The sequence below is a fragment of the Salmo trutta genome, chromosome 16, assembly GCF_901001165.1.
Source record: "Salmo trutta chromosome 16, fSalTru1.1, whole genome shotgun sequence".
Classification (NCBI taxonomy): Eukaryota; Metazoa; Chordata; class Actinopteri; order Salmoniformes; family Salmonidae; genus Salmo; species Salmo trutta.
This window is the reverse complement of record NC_042972.1, coordinates 52918953-52933947: the sequence shown is the minus strand read 5'-3', so window position 1 is coordinate 52933947 and position 14995 is coordinate 52918953. Positions and strand designations below refer to the sequence as shown.

The 14995-nt window shown below is 41.5% G+C and overlaps 1 protein-coding gene across 3 annotated transcripts in view; it reads right to left on the bottom strand.

Annotated features, from left to right (window-relative positions):
* LOC115151026 (synaptotagmin-2) overlaps window positions 1–5762 on the bottom strand; it is an 86609-nt gene extending 80847 nt beyond the window's left edge. For 2 of the 3 annotated variants that reach the window (XM_029694929.1, XM_029694932.1), the window contains exon 1: window positions 5418–5762. The gene's annotated coding sequence lies outside the window, so the exon portion shown is untranslated. Of the gene's footprint in view, window positions 1–2639; window positions 2771–5417 lie in introns of all 3 variants that reach the window. The other variant, XM_029694931.1, reaches the window with a different exon arrangement.
* Between the last annotated feature and the right edge of the window lie 9233 nt (window positions 5763–14995).

Genomic DNA, 14995 nt, shown 5'->3' with positions numbered 1-14995 from the left:
TAGAAGCACAGTGGCTCCCACGGGGGACCAGTACAGGGGGGGGGGGGGGGGGGGGGAAATGTATGAAATGTATGCATTCACTACTGTAAGTCGCTCTGGATAAGAGCGTCTGCTAAATGACTAAAATGTCAAATGTAAAATGTCTGTGCCCAGTGGGCAGGCTCACTATAAAAGTATCATACAAATGAATTCATATGACATCATGGTGTCAGATGATTATAAAATGGCAACATCTTTCCCTCTGCAGTGTCCACAGCAGTGGTTTTTAAACTGTGCTCACTCTATATTTTGTTTTTATTATAATTTTTGGTAAGATTATTATTATATATATTTTTATAATAACAGTTGGGAGTATTAATGGTATTATAAGCAATTATACATTACTTTTCACAATGCTAATCTTTCATAACAATAATAAAAGGCCTTTAATCTATTACATTCAAATTGACTGCCAAGATACAGTATGTTATGTTGAAAAAAAATCACAGATTCCACAAAGGGTGTTCCTCAAGAGCTGTTGACGGTGATTCAACGATCTTTGGAACGGAGAAGGTTGGGAAGCGCTGGTCTACAGTACAAAAACCATGTTAGAGACTTAGAATAGGCAGTGGTGGAAGAAGTACCCAATTGTCATGCTTGAGTAAAATTAAAGATACCTTAATATAAAATGGCTCAAGTAAAAGGAAAAGTCACCCAGTAAAATTTTACTTGAGTAAAAGTCAATAACTATTTGGTTTTAAATATACTTAAGTAACAAAGGTAAATGTAATTGCTAAAAAATACTTAAGTATCAAAAGTAAAAGTATAAATAATTTCAAATCCCTTATATTAAGCAAACCAGAAAGCACCATTTTCTTGTTTTTTTTAATTTACGGATAGCCAGGGGCACACTCCAACACTCAGACATAATTTACAAATGAAGCATTTGTGCATAATGAGTCCGCCAGATCAGAGGCAGTAGGGACGACCAGGAATGTGCATTGGACCATTTTCCAGTCCTGTTAAGCATTCAAAATGTAACGAGTACTTTTGGGTGTCAGGGAAAATATACGGAGTAAAAAGTACATTATTTTCATTAGGAATGTAGTGAAGTAAAAGTAAAAGAAGTCAAAAATATAAATAGTAAAGTAAAGTACAGATACCCCAAGAAACAACTTAAGTAGTACATTAAAGTATTTTTACTTAAGTACTTTACACCACTGAGAATAGGCCACTGCATATGTCCAAAACCTGCTTCAGGTTTACAAAAACAACCTTAAATTGGTTTATTATGTGTAAGAGAGCTATGGGGTCATGTTGTTTCAAGGATTTGAGCACATTATAAAACATTATACAGTACGTATGTACTTCATAGAAAGTATTACCGAAATGTCTACCATGGGCATATGAAGAATTCACAGGCTAAAATATAGTTTTCAGACTCACAATTGAAAACATAATCTGAGTCTCATCCCACTGTGCACCAGATGTCTCATTAAGGATGTAGCGTCTTCTGGGAAACATAATTTTAGAATTTCATTTTGTTCGCACTTCTTAAGCAAGGCAATCTGATGAGACATCCCACTGAGACTGAACATCCTACTGTATCACTGTCCTCCACAACCACAACACATAAACACCAATTTACCATTATATTGCCTATCACAGCTGTGCTGAAGATTCATACAGACACACATGGATGCACCCGTCACTGTTTGAGAGGATGCCAATTTCACCCAAAAAGGATTATAGGGCACTACACAATTCCATTTCATGAGCCATCAAGCAGACGCTCCTCTAAAACATACAAAACATCTCTCCTGGAGAGAGAGAGAGAGGAGCTCAGAAACATGTGTCAAGGCTTTTCAGTGGCGATTTTAGCATGTAAATCTTTTAGCATGTAACTCAAAAACATTTCTTTATGCATGCCATCAAATCCACTACAAAGCACAACCCAACACAGTACTTAACAATACCTGAATTGTACTATGACAGTGACAAACGGTGCCCACAAACTGTTAGGGCCTACATAAAGCTGTCCCAACAGCAAAGCATTATTTTCAGCACCATGGAGTGAATCCTTACCACCGCTACGCCTGGCTGTCAGCTGAGCCTTGTCTGGCAGCGAAACAGTTCATTCAGCCTCATTTACTGCCTTTTAAAAAAAACATAGCTGATATGGCTGACTTGCTTGAACAAATGTGTTTTCTACTGACAATTGAGATGGACAAACTATGGCGTAAGGGAACGATGAGTGGATAAGAGTAATTTTGATTAAGACATAGAGAGCTAGGACGGACATAGTCAATACAGTCTAACTATTTGTTGAGCACTTTTGAAATATACAGTGGCAGAATTCAGAACATGGGCCGTTCTTACAGTATTCTCCCTGTACACCACCAAGTCAGAACCGTAGGATAAATAAAAGGGGCATATAACCAGACAATGAAAGCTCTTACATTGTTCGAAGGTGACATTTCACCACCAAGCCAGGACAGTAGGCTAAGTTATGATGGGGAAAGGGACCAAATTATTAGGGTGAGGCACATGGGCTACTAACAGCTTACTACACAACATACACTTTCTTAGCTACAGTATACATGTCTCCTTAGCATATTACATCATTTATGCAACGGCATACAATGCATTATTGGACTCACAGTTGTGCTGTGCTCACTTGAACAGAAAGGTGGCGTGGGGGTCCTTCTTGTGGATAAATTTTGTCATCAAACTTTGTCATCAGTATCTAGCATTCTCTGGATTTATGGTGCTTTCAAGACAACTGGGAACTCTGAAAAAAACAAGGTTGAATCATGACGTCAGTGATCTTGAGGTTGGAGCTCTAGAAAGTGCCCCGAGTTCCCGACTTCCTAGCTGGATGACCGTTCAAAATGTATTTTCCCAGTGGAGCTCACTGAAGTCTGAGATTTCCCAATTCCGAGTTTCCAGTTGTTTTGAATGCCGGAGAATGTATTCAACCTATTCTGGCTCATGGTGTTGCATGTGAATGTTTATTATTTTAAGCTTGGAAAAGAGAACCTTAAAACCCAGACCTGGACCCCACACCCTCTCCACTGAATAGCAGGCAGGGAAGCAAAATATGGATTGCTTTGCAATGCTTCCAGTTAGCCACTGATTTCTTCCAAACCACTCATTGTTGAATTTGCGATTTCCAACTTCTTGTGTAATGTTGATGTTAAATGGCCGATGAGCACCGATACGTTTGATCTATAATTTCTCTTCATATGACAAGGATTGAAAAGGATTTGCCTGTAGATTGTCGACGTGATTCATGATGATGACTGCTTGTCTAGCGGTATGATGTTGACATGATCAGTCCAATCAAAGCTACGGTAGATATAACATGATTTGACGTAATTTGACGTGATTTTATTTCATTTGACGTCATTTTACCCTTTTTTGCTTCCAGGTTTAACCCTTTTGGGTTCCATGTAGAACCCTCTGTGGCAAGGGTTTTACATGGAACCCATAATAGTTCTACCTGGAACCAAAAAGTGTTCTTCAAAGGTTTCTCCTATGGGGACAGCGGAATAACCCTTTTAGGTTGTAGATGGCACCCTTTTTTCTGTTGAGATACAGGAATATTCATTAACGTATATTCTTATGTTGAGCGGGAAAGAAAACAACAGTTGACCTCAACTTGCAAAATATATAGTTGAATTACAGGCCTTACCATAATGCTGCATCTTCCTTTTGAAGCTCATCCATTTTAATCCACTTAAACCCCAGACTTTTCTCTCCCTCTTAACCCACCGACCCAAAATAACCCTGACTCCATCTCATTGATTTATAAACGAGTGGTCGTATCACCATCTGCACTGGTACGTATCTCAGTATCCTCCCTCATGACGTGGCCAACTCAGCACTATTCCACTCTGTGTGCGTGTGTGTGTGTGTGGCTGTGGCTCCTCTGAATCACCTCTGCTGTGCCAAGAGGAGGCGGACTCCTCTGCATCTAAACCAGGATAGTCTCTGTCCAGGCAGTCCTGTACACATAGTGCCCCTGAGGACCGACAGGCCTGAACATCCCCTGATAACACAACAGCCCCATAGCATCTTGGAAACATATTCACTTCTCACCGTGGATGTTGCTGCCTTTCAATACAATCATCTTAATCTTGATTTGTAATATAGATGTTCTATCCTTATGCTTATGACTCATGACCAAGGTGGGCTTATAAGGAATACGGAATTGCTCAGCTCAGTTGGTAGACCATGGCGCTTTCAATGCCAGGATAGTGGGTTCAATTCCCGGGACCACCCGTACGTAAAATGTATGCACGCATGACATAGTCGCTTTGGACAAAAGTGACTGCTCAATGGCATATATTATACGGTATATTATTATCAGGTATGAGATCTATAAACTGCTGCATTTTCACTGACTTCCACTTCACCTGACAAACAACGCCCTTCAGAGTGATGCGGAGGACTTTGAAAGCAGCCCAAGAAAATAAACGCTTTTTGTGGAATACGCAGTCAACATAGGCAGTGATGTTGCAACGCCTACAGGTACAAGCTACACATGGTGGAATGGGCCAATGTGGTTGATTTGGTATGAGAAACCTAGCTTTGACAGCTAAGATAACTTTTAAACCATTATGGTACAGTGTAACAGCTCTTCAGTGCATGGGCCCTTCCAGAATAGCTTGTTCAGCAGAATTGACCTTGCATGCACCTCTCCAAGCATTGTACTGTACGTATACGTATACTGGAACAGGGCTGTTCCTCTCATGATGTTACATCAAAGCTGCCATAATCTCATTTGATCAACTATCTACCTTCCATGTTCTCCAACTGTTAGGATAGCAAACTAACAGACTTGTATCAACATTATGTCAATCTTATATCAACTTGATATCTATGGATTAATAGAACCTGAATTGGTTGTTTGTCATTTTCTCTCGGGTAAAGCAGTTTTATTATTGAAAAGGCATTTGAAAAACATTGAGTTGTGACTAATACACTCCACCGAACACTCTGGTCATAGTTTAATCAGCATACTTGAAGTGGATTGAATCCATAAGGTGTGAAATATGTTGTTTCAATGTTTTCTAATGTGAATATCCCCATCCCAAGTTTGACTCTTTCACACACATTTTCTACTATTATGTAACATGATACTGCAGCACTGTACGAAGCTACGCACGAGGACTTGACTCAATGCTGAGAGAGAAAGTTCCACTCTGGCAGCTTCCCTTTCCCTGAAGTGTCTCTATGCATTAAAACCATAGGAAATTACAACTGGGGAAGATATTATTGTCTGCCATAATTACTCTGAGCCTTTCCTTCTCCCACTGCAGTCATCTAGATAGATGGGCACTGTAATGAGGCATAGTACTGCCATGACTAAATGATACAAGACCACCGCATTCACTGATCATCAAACATGTGCATACAGTAAGAAAGTGTATTACCTGTATCGGAGAGAGCTGTTGTCTCCTGAAAACGAGAGAGAGAGGGACTTCTCTCTGTAGCACCTGCAGGACACTTGAGATATGGTCTTTGAAGAAGAAAAAAAAAGTATTATCTTGAAGATGAATCGTTTTTTGGTTTATCCCCTATGAAAAAGATAAGCCTATTGTAACTGCTCAGTCCCTGCAGTCACCCCTGGGGGCCTCTTCCCAAAAGCCCTCTTCACACACACTCACACACACACACACACACACACAAAAGAGCTGTGGTAGGGCCTGTGCTGCTGAGTTAATCAGATGTGGGGGAGATGAAAAGAAGCACACACGCACATTAACATTCTCTCACACTGTAAATCAGCACCAGCATCAGAGCTATGTGCTGTTTCACTGCTGTATTTCCCGGCACTGCTGCCTCATTGGCTGAAGAGCTACTCAATAAAAATCCTACTTGTCATCAATTGGGTGGGGGGCTTTTTTATGGCGCACTCTGTACTCTGCTCCTCCTCCTCCTCTCTGTCATTTTTTCTCTCTCCAGTACACGCAGAGGGGAATGCTGAGCTTTGAAAATTATATGAAGGGTGAAATGGAGGTTGGAGTGAAGGAGGGATGGAATGGAGAGGGAGAGTAAGGGAACGAGGGAGGTGTAAAAGCTGGGAGAATCGATAGGCAGGGAGGAGCGACGTGTCGTGCAGACGCTGAGCCTGGTACAATGCAGGGGCTCAGAGAATCTGGCCGTATGTGCTGCTCTCTCCTCCCGACAACGCTGTCTCTATGCAGGACCAGAGTGCAGTGAGGTGTGTGAAGTGGGAAAAGGGGGTGCCAATCTGCCAGGGTTGGCTCTGCTGCAGCAGAGCAGTCAGGAAGTTTGTCCAGGCAGCGGCTGTGACGCTACAGCAAACTCTGCTAGAGGAAAAAAGGCTATACTGTCTCTCTCTTTCTTTCTTTCACGCAGGTAATATGCACCTAGTGAATTATTTAAGATGGCAGAGGGAGGGTGGGGTAAGCTACATGGATGACACTGTTGATATTCTCTCAACCAGCTTCACCTGGAATGCTTTTCCAACAGTCTTGAAGGAGTTCCCACATATGCTGAGCACATGTTGGCTGCTTTTCCTTCACTCTGCGGTCCAACTCATCCAAAATCATTCCAATTGGGTTGAGGTCGGGTGATAGCGGAGGCCAGGTCAGCCGATGCAGCACTCCATCACTCTCCTTCTTGGTCAAATAGCCCTTACATAGCCTGAAGGTGTGTAGGGTCATTGTCGTGTTGAAAAACAAATGATAGTCCCAACAAGCGCAAACCAGATGCGATGGCGTATCTCTACAAAATGCTGTGGTAGCCATGCTGGTTAAAGTAATGATGGACTGTCGTTTCTCTTTGCTTATTTGAGCTTTTCTTGAGATAATATGGACTTGGTATTTTACCAATTATGGCTATCTTCTGTATACTACCGCTACCTTGTCACAACACAACTGATTGGCTCAAATGCATTAAGAAGGAAATAAATTCCACAAATTCACTTTTAAAAAGGCACACCTATTAATTGAAATGGATTCCAGCTGACTACCTCATGAAGCTGGTTGAGAGCATGCCAAGCGTGTGCAAAGCTGTCATCACGGCAAAGGGTGGCTATTTTGAAGAATGTCAAATATAAAATACTTTTTGATTTGTTTAACACTTTTTTGGTTACTACATGATTCCATCTGTGTTATTTCATAGTTTTGCTGTATGAATTTGATGATCCAATTTAAAAACATAGCTTTTAGTAATTTGGCTCAGATTTAACCAATTTAAATGAAGTTATATTTGTGTTAGGGTTAGGGTTATGGACCAAAAAAAGGGGGCGTCATGTCGTCTACCAAATCATCATAAAGGAACTCACAGACTGCACATTGATCTTAATCAATGTATTGATAATAGCACATGGTTAATAACTAAAATATATTGCCTCCATATAATAATTGGTTGAGAGGCCCTAGACATTCTTCTGCTCTTGATATAGTAGCCAGTGCCCCAGCTGTGTAGTGTTTTTATGGAAGATGAATACAGGGACATTGGTGTGACCGCCAGTTTCACCATTAGACTTTTTGCACCATCTGGGCACAGTGCCAGAACCTTAAATGAATAGCAGCCAGACAGACAAGCAGGCAGGATGTAACAGGCCATTTCATTTCCTTTAGCGATACCCTTGACGCAGGAGCCATCAGCCCTGACCCGCTGCATTACCAGGGATTAAAACTATGCAACCCAGTGTTACAGAGCTACAGCTAAACCAAAATTAAGTTCCCATTCCACAACTGTGGTCATAGGCCTACCTCATGCACTGCACTGTGAGTCTTGAACTAGCTTGTTTTTTAAGGTACAGTAAGGTAATCTCATAGTTTAGTGAGGAAGGAGCACTAGTGCACACCAATTTAGTGAGTGCTTCACTAATTACTAATTAATCATGTAGCCCTGCCTTTAAGACACTGGCTGGACTGCAATCGATCAGCATTAAGATTGTCACTGAAAATTGATTGATAACACCATTTGTGTACCAAACCTTTTGTTTATGGTTTCTGTTCACATAGGATAGTGAGAGCGAGAGAGAGAGAAAGGGGGAGAATCTCAATTGCATATTCATTGTGTCCTCTCTCCTTGCCTCATTCTCAAAACCCATTGGAGGAGAAGGTCAGAAGGCGGGATCTCTGGCTTTCTCATCCAATGGGTTTTGAGAAGGAGGCGAGGAGAGAGGATGTGAGTAGTATGCACTCAGCAAATACTGGTTGCAATGAAAAACAGGAAATAATAAAATACAACAATTGATAAAGAAATAAACTGGAAATGGAAGACAAAAGTACTCAAAAGTCTGAAATAAGGCAGGAATAAACATGGTAGAGATAAAAACACAGCAAACAGAGGACATAGAAGGCACAGCATGTGGGTATGTATGGGTGTATATGTGGGGGGAGCGTGGTTGTGATGGAAGATGGTGTTTGTGTTTGTGTGATTGGAAAAGTGTGATGAGTTAAGTGAATGAAAAAGGAAAATGGTTGCAAAAGCCAGAGTCAATGTGTTTCTGCGAGCAGGAGTTGTGACAGAGAGTTTTCAACTTTGTGCAGATATGGGATATACATTTTAAAATAAATGACAGTTTATTTATTTATTTATGTATTGTCCTATCATGATGGAACAGTCTCCAACCCTATATCAGACACCCACCTGAGTGACCCACACACTAAGGAGAAGTCCTTATCTGTTTCATGGGCCTACAGCAAGTAGCCTATACGCAGCCAAGACAGAAAGATAAATGTGGTAGAGACACACTAAAGCAGCACCGCCCCCTCAAGAGTCTGAGCCTGTCTGGCAGGGTTGGTCCAACAAAGCCAAAGCACCTTGATGGGTGAGCATAATAGACAAGGAATCTCTCAAAGCTGCTAATAAGAACCTTGATGACCTTGTAGCTGGTGGGAATTCTGGTGGAGTACCCCCACCCAGGTAGTGGCAGTGCTGGCAACACCAGCTGCAGTAACCCATGGGGAGGGGGTCACACTCAGACAATCGAGGGGGCAAATTATTGTGGCCCTAGTGGGACAAAAAAAAAGAATGGTCTTACTGCACAGAGGTGCTTGGGAAAATGGTCACAACGGGAGACCAGCGTGTGTGTGTTTTGGGTGAAAGTTGTGTATCCAAGCTCCATCAGCTAGGAGTAGACATTGTTTAATCAAATCTACCCATTCTTGCTCAATTTGGCATGCCTTCACAAACAGCTACAACTGTATTCGCATTCACACATCAAGTCTTCTCTTGGGCTCGGAGTTGGAACAACTGTTGAACATCTGGACTTGTGGTTGTTTGTGAGGGAGGGGTGGGTGGGTGGGGAGAGTGTGTGTATGTAACCTACATCTGTTGTTATAGGGTAATGATGTTAAGGACAGTATAGGATGAATCACAATAATTATTTGCCAAAATAAAAATTGTTTGGTGAAAATGTAATTTTTGTCATGTTATAGGTGACAATCCTTCTTTAGAAGGGTCTACATTATTATGCATTTTATTAATTAATTGTGGAAATAAAATAAGATATGTAAGAACTGTTTATATACAGTGTGTAAATATATTTTCTATAACTATATAAAGTTTAATCAAAGTGAGTGTGTTGGAAATGCTTTTGGCTGTTGATCTGCTTCTGTTCTGTAGGTGATCAAGTGTGCTCTTTTCAAAGGATGGGTACCAGTCTCTGGGGGGGGGCTCTGGGATCCGGGTGGGCAGGGGAGGTCTGCCGGTCACTAGGAGGACAACCCAACTTGGGATGGGGGGAAGTTTTAGCGAGTAGTGGAGAACAATTGAAGGTTTACTCAGTTGCAGTGGAAATATCATGTTACAGCTGGACACTCAATCGTAAAGGTACTTTTTAATTGTACTGTAAGTTTACAAACATAAACTCAGCAATAAAAGAAACGTCCTCTCACTGTCAACTGCGTATATTTTCAGCAAACTTAACATGTGTAAATATTTGTATGAACATAACAAGATTCAATAACTGAGACATAAACTGAACAAGTTCCTCAGACATGTGACAAACAGAAATGTAATAATGTGTCCCTGAACAAAGGGGTGGGGTCAAAATCAAAAGTAACAGTCAGTATCTGGTGTGGGCACCAGCTACAATAAGTACTGCAGTGCATCTCCTCCTCACGGACTGCACCAGATTTGCCAGTTCTTGCTGTGAGATGTTACCACACTCTTCCACCAAGGCACCTGCAAGTTCCCGGACATTTCTGGAAGGGCCCTAGCCCTCACCCTCCGATCCAACAGGTCCCAGACATGCTCAATGGGATTGAGATCCAGGCTCTTCGCTGGCCATGGCAGAACACTGACATTCCTGTCTTGCAGGAAATCACACACAGAATGAGCAGTATGGCTGGTGGCATTGTCATGCTGGAGGGTCATGTCAGGATGAGCCTGCAGGAAGGGTACCACATGAGGGAGGAGGATGTCTTCGCTGTAACGCACAGCGTTGAGATTGCCTGCACTGACAACAAGCTCAGTCCGTTGATGCCGTGACACACCGCCCCAGACCATGACGGACCCTCCACCTCCAAATCGATCCCGCTCCAGAGTACAGGCCTCAGTGTAGCGCTCATTCCTTCGACGATAAATGCGAATCCGACCATCCCCCCTGCTGAGACAAAACCGCAACTCGTCAGTGAAGAAAACTTTTTGACAGTCCTGTCTGGTCGAGCGATGGTGGGTTTGCGCCCATAGGCAATGTTGTTGCCGGTGATGTCTGGTGAGGACCTGCCTTACAACAGCCCTACAAGCCCTCAGTCCAGTCTCTCTCAGCCTATTGCAGACAATCTGAGGACTGATGGAGGGATTGTGCATTCCTGGTGTAACTCGGGCAGTTGCTGTTGCCATCCTGTACCTGTCCCGCAGGTGTGATGTTCGGATGTACCGATTCTGTGCAGGTGTTGTTACACATGGTCTGCCACTGCGAGGACGATAAGCTGTCCGTCCTGTCTCCCCGTAGCGCTGTCTTAGGCGTCTCACAGTACAGACATAGCCATTTATTTCCCTGGCCACATCTGCAGTCCTCATGCCTCCTTGCAGCATAAGGCATGTTCATGCAGATGAGCAGGGACCCTGGACATCTTTCTTTTGATGTTTTTCAGAGTCAGTAGAAAGGCCTCTTTAGTGTCCTAAGTTTTCATAACTGTAACCTTAATTGCCTTCCGTCTGTAAGCTGTTAGTGTCTTAACGACCGTTCAACAGGTGCATGTTCATTAACTGTTTATGGTTCATTGAACAAGCATGGGAAACAGTGTTTAAACCCATTACAATGAAGATCTGTGAAGTTATTTGGATTTTTGCGAATTATCTTTGAAAGACAGGGTCCTGAAAAGTTTATATTATGATAAATAGAATTGAAACTTGTAACTCATTATGGTAAATGGTGAAATAAGTATAGCCAGTTATATATTGTAATGGCTTAGCAGATAATTGTCATGTCCTGACCCTTGTAAGATGTCATTTTCTATAGTAGAGTAGGTCAGGGTGTGACAGGGGGTGTTTTTGGGTGGTTTTCTATGTTATCTATTTCTATGTGGTTATTCTAGGTTTCTATTTCTTTGTTGGTGTTTTTTGGGATGATCTCCAATTAGAGGCAGCCGGTCCTCGATGTCTCTAATTGGAGATCATATTTAAGTAGGATTTTTTTCCACTGGTGTTTGTGAGTTGTTATCTTTTGAGTAGTGTTTATTTCTCTCTGCGTCACGGTTTGTTGTTTTTGTTATTCAAGTTATTTGTGTATTGCAACGTTTCACGGAATAAATAAATATGTGGAACTACAACCATGCTGCACTTTGGTCCGATCCTTTAGACAACCGTGACAATAATAAGAAATAACGATCAGTTTTTACTTTGCTAAAAAGAGAATAAATATTTTGGCAAAATCCTGCATGGAGCCTTTACCGTGCGCTGCCACTTTAAGAGTGCATCAGCAGTCAGGGGCAAGAAAATAAAGACAGCTTTTCTGGCTCTGTGTGGAAGCTCTCGGTTGGCACAGCAGTTTGACAGTGTGTGCAACTCTCTGCGGAAGTTTTGTTTGTATTCAGCGTGTTCAGTTTATAAAGTGTTTATGTCAATCACCAGGTATACCTCTCTAGGTTGTGGTTGTAATCTTCTAGGACCGCTCCTGTCATTGATCGCATAGATTAGTAGCAACATTTTTGCGAAGCTTTGACAAACAAACCAGCAGGTGCATCAGATTGACAGACCGTGCCACTGTACGCCTGAAGTCAACAGCTAAGACTCTTTCTCTCCCCCCTTACAAATTCCAGGGTTTTTCTTTATTTTTACTATTTTCTACATTGTAGAATAATAGTGAAGACATCAAAACTATGAAATAACACAACTCCATATTATGGCAAGAACAGCTCAAATAAGAAAAGAGAAATGACAGTCCATTACTTTAAGACATGAAGTCAGTCAATGCGGAAAATGTCAAGAACTTTGAAAGTTTCTTCAAGTGCAGTTGCAAAAACCATCAAGCACTATGATGAAACTGGTTCTCATGAGGACAGCCACAGGAAAGGAACACCCAGAGTTACCTCTGCTGCAGAGGATAAGTTCATTAGAGTTAACTGAACCTCAGATTGCAGCCCAAATAAATGCTTCACAGAGTTCAAGTAACAGACACATCTCAACATCAACTGTTCAGAGGAGGCGTGAATCAGGACTTAATGGTCGAACTGCTACAAAGAAACCACTACAAAAGGACACCAATAAGAAGAGACTTGCTTGGGCCAAGAAACACGAGCAATGGACATTAGACCGGTGGAAATCTGTCCTTTGGTCTGATGAGTCCAAGATTTTAGATTTTTGGTTTCAACAGCCATGTCTTTGTGAGATGCAGAGTAGGTGGACGGATGATCTCCGCATCTGTGGTTCCCACCATGAAGCATGGAGGAGGAGGTGTTAAGGTGTGGGGTGCTTTGCTGGTGTCACTGTCAGTGATTTATTTAGAATTCAAGGCACTCTTAACCAGCATGGCTACCACAATATTCTGCAGCGACACGCCATCCCATCTGGTTTGCGCTTAGTGCGACTATCATTTGTTTTTCAACAGGACAATGACTCAACACACACCTCCAGGCTGTGTAAGGGCTATTTAACGAAGGAGAGTGATGGAGTGCTGCATCAGATGACCTGGCCTCCATAATCACCCAACCTCAACCCAATTGAGATGGTTTGGGATGAGTTGGACTGCAGAGTGAAGGAAAAGCAACCAACAAGTGCTCAGCATACAGTATGTTGGAACTCCTTCAGGACTGTTGGGAAAGCATTCCTCATGAAGCTGGTTGAGAGAATGTCAAGAGTGTGCAAGCTGTCATCAAGGCAAAGGGTGGCTACTTTGAAGAATCTAAAATCTAAAATATATTTTGATTTGGTAAACACTTTTTTTTTACTACATGATTCCATATGTGTTATTTCATAGTTTTGATGTCTTCACTATTATTCTACAATTTAGAAATAGTAAAAATAAAGAAAAACCCTTGACTAGGTGTGTCCAAACATTGACTGGTACTGAATATTGGGGATACAACCATCCCAGCTCTACAGATTTTGCTGCAAAGAGACAGAATCATTTGATCACTTGTTTTGGTACTGCCCATATCTAACTTGTTTTTGGTCGCAGGTTCAGGAAAGGTTGAAGAATTGCAACATTTACCTCAAGCTAACTGCAAATAGCACTCCAGGCTGATTAGAAAAGTCATTGTCAATCAATCAATAATATAATAATACTCTCAGCAAAATGTTTGTCTGTAATTTACAATGTTTAGAAACTATGAAAATAGAAAGGTTCAGAACTTTTGTGAAACATCACAGTACAGTTGCAAAATATATGGGAAATAGAAATCAAAACTGGATGGTGTTTAGAGATAAATGGGAGTGGTTGGTGTGGAGCTGAAGGGTGGGACAAAAAAACTAAAAACTAGATAACTCATGTAAAATGTTCTGTGTCTGTAACGTGTATATGGTATGTATAAACTGGAAGTAGAAGCCTAAGTGTTATTGTTGTTCATTCGTTTTCTCCAATTAGGGAAGGGATGGTAGGGAAAAATAAGGAAAATACATTAAAAATATATATTTAACAAATAATATATGGGGGATTGGAAAGGAGGCAGATAATTACATTGATAGAAGCCACAATCTGCAATATTAAAGTTGATCTACTCTTCTCTACATTTATTATTTTTAATGGTTTTCCACATCATTTCAACACAGATAGTCAATGTTTTTTTTCATCCAACTTTTAACCTAAAAACATGGTGACATCAACCAAATGTAAATCAAAACTGATGTTTAACTGACTTCTGTGCACTGTGGGTTCACTGTAATAGAAATAGCCTATACGTATCTTGTCATTTCCAAGTAAGGACACTAGAGGGAGCTGTTGTTGAGTGGTGCTCTTGTACCTCCATGCCTTCAGACACTGTCACCTCTCTCTCTCCAACTCTCTTAAAGACACAATGTCATCCAGCCACCGTATCCAAATGCTCCATATTGTCATCACTGGCAACAATCTACATATCTCTGGCAACACAGCCTCTTATCACTATGCCAATAACTCCATGACTGTGTGAGGATGAGACAGTTACATAGCCCGCTGGAGGGCCAGTCATACTGTTGCTACACTTCTACCTTTTTGTGTGTGAGCCAAAGTGCCCAAGTGTGGACACGCTCTTCTGCCTCCTGATTTAGCAGTGGTGTTGTTGCCCTGTTTTTCTTTCAGTTCCCTCAGTTCTGTAGTCTTCTTGGCTGGATTCATAGGAGAGTAATTGAGTGCCAGGACTGTGTGTGTGTAGACTGATATCTGATCAGCTTGGATTCAACCCATAAAATGCCACTCTGTAATATCAGATCATGTCATGTGATAAACAAGTTAAAGAGCGACTACTGTGTACTGCACATACACATACTGTATATTATACAAATACATGACAAAATCCTGTTAAGGAAATAATCTGCTGGCCTTGCCATAACCAGCACTTTTCCTCTTTCACATTAAGTACAGAAGGTTTCGATCGAGCCATTG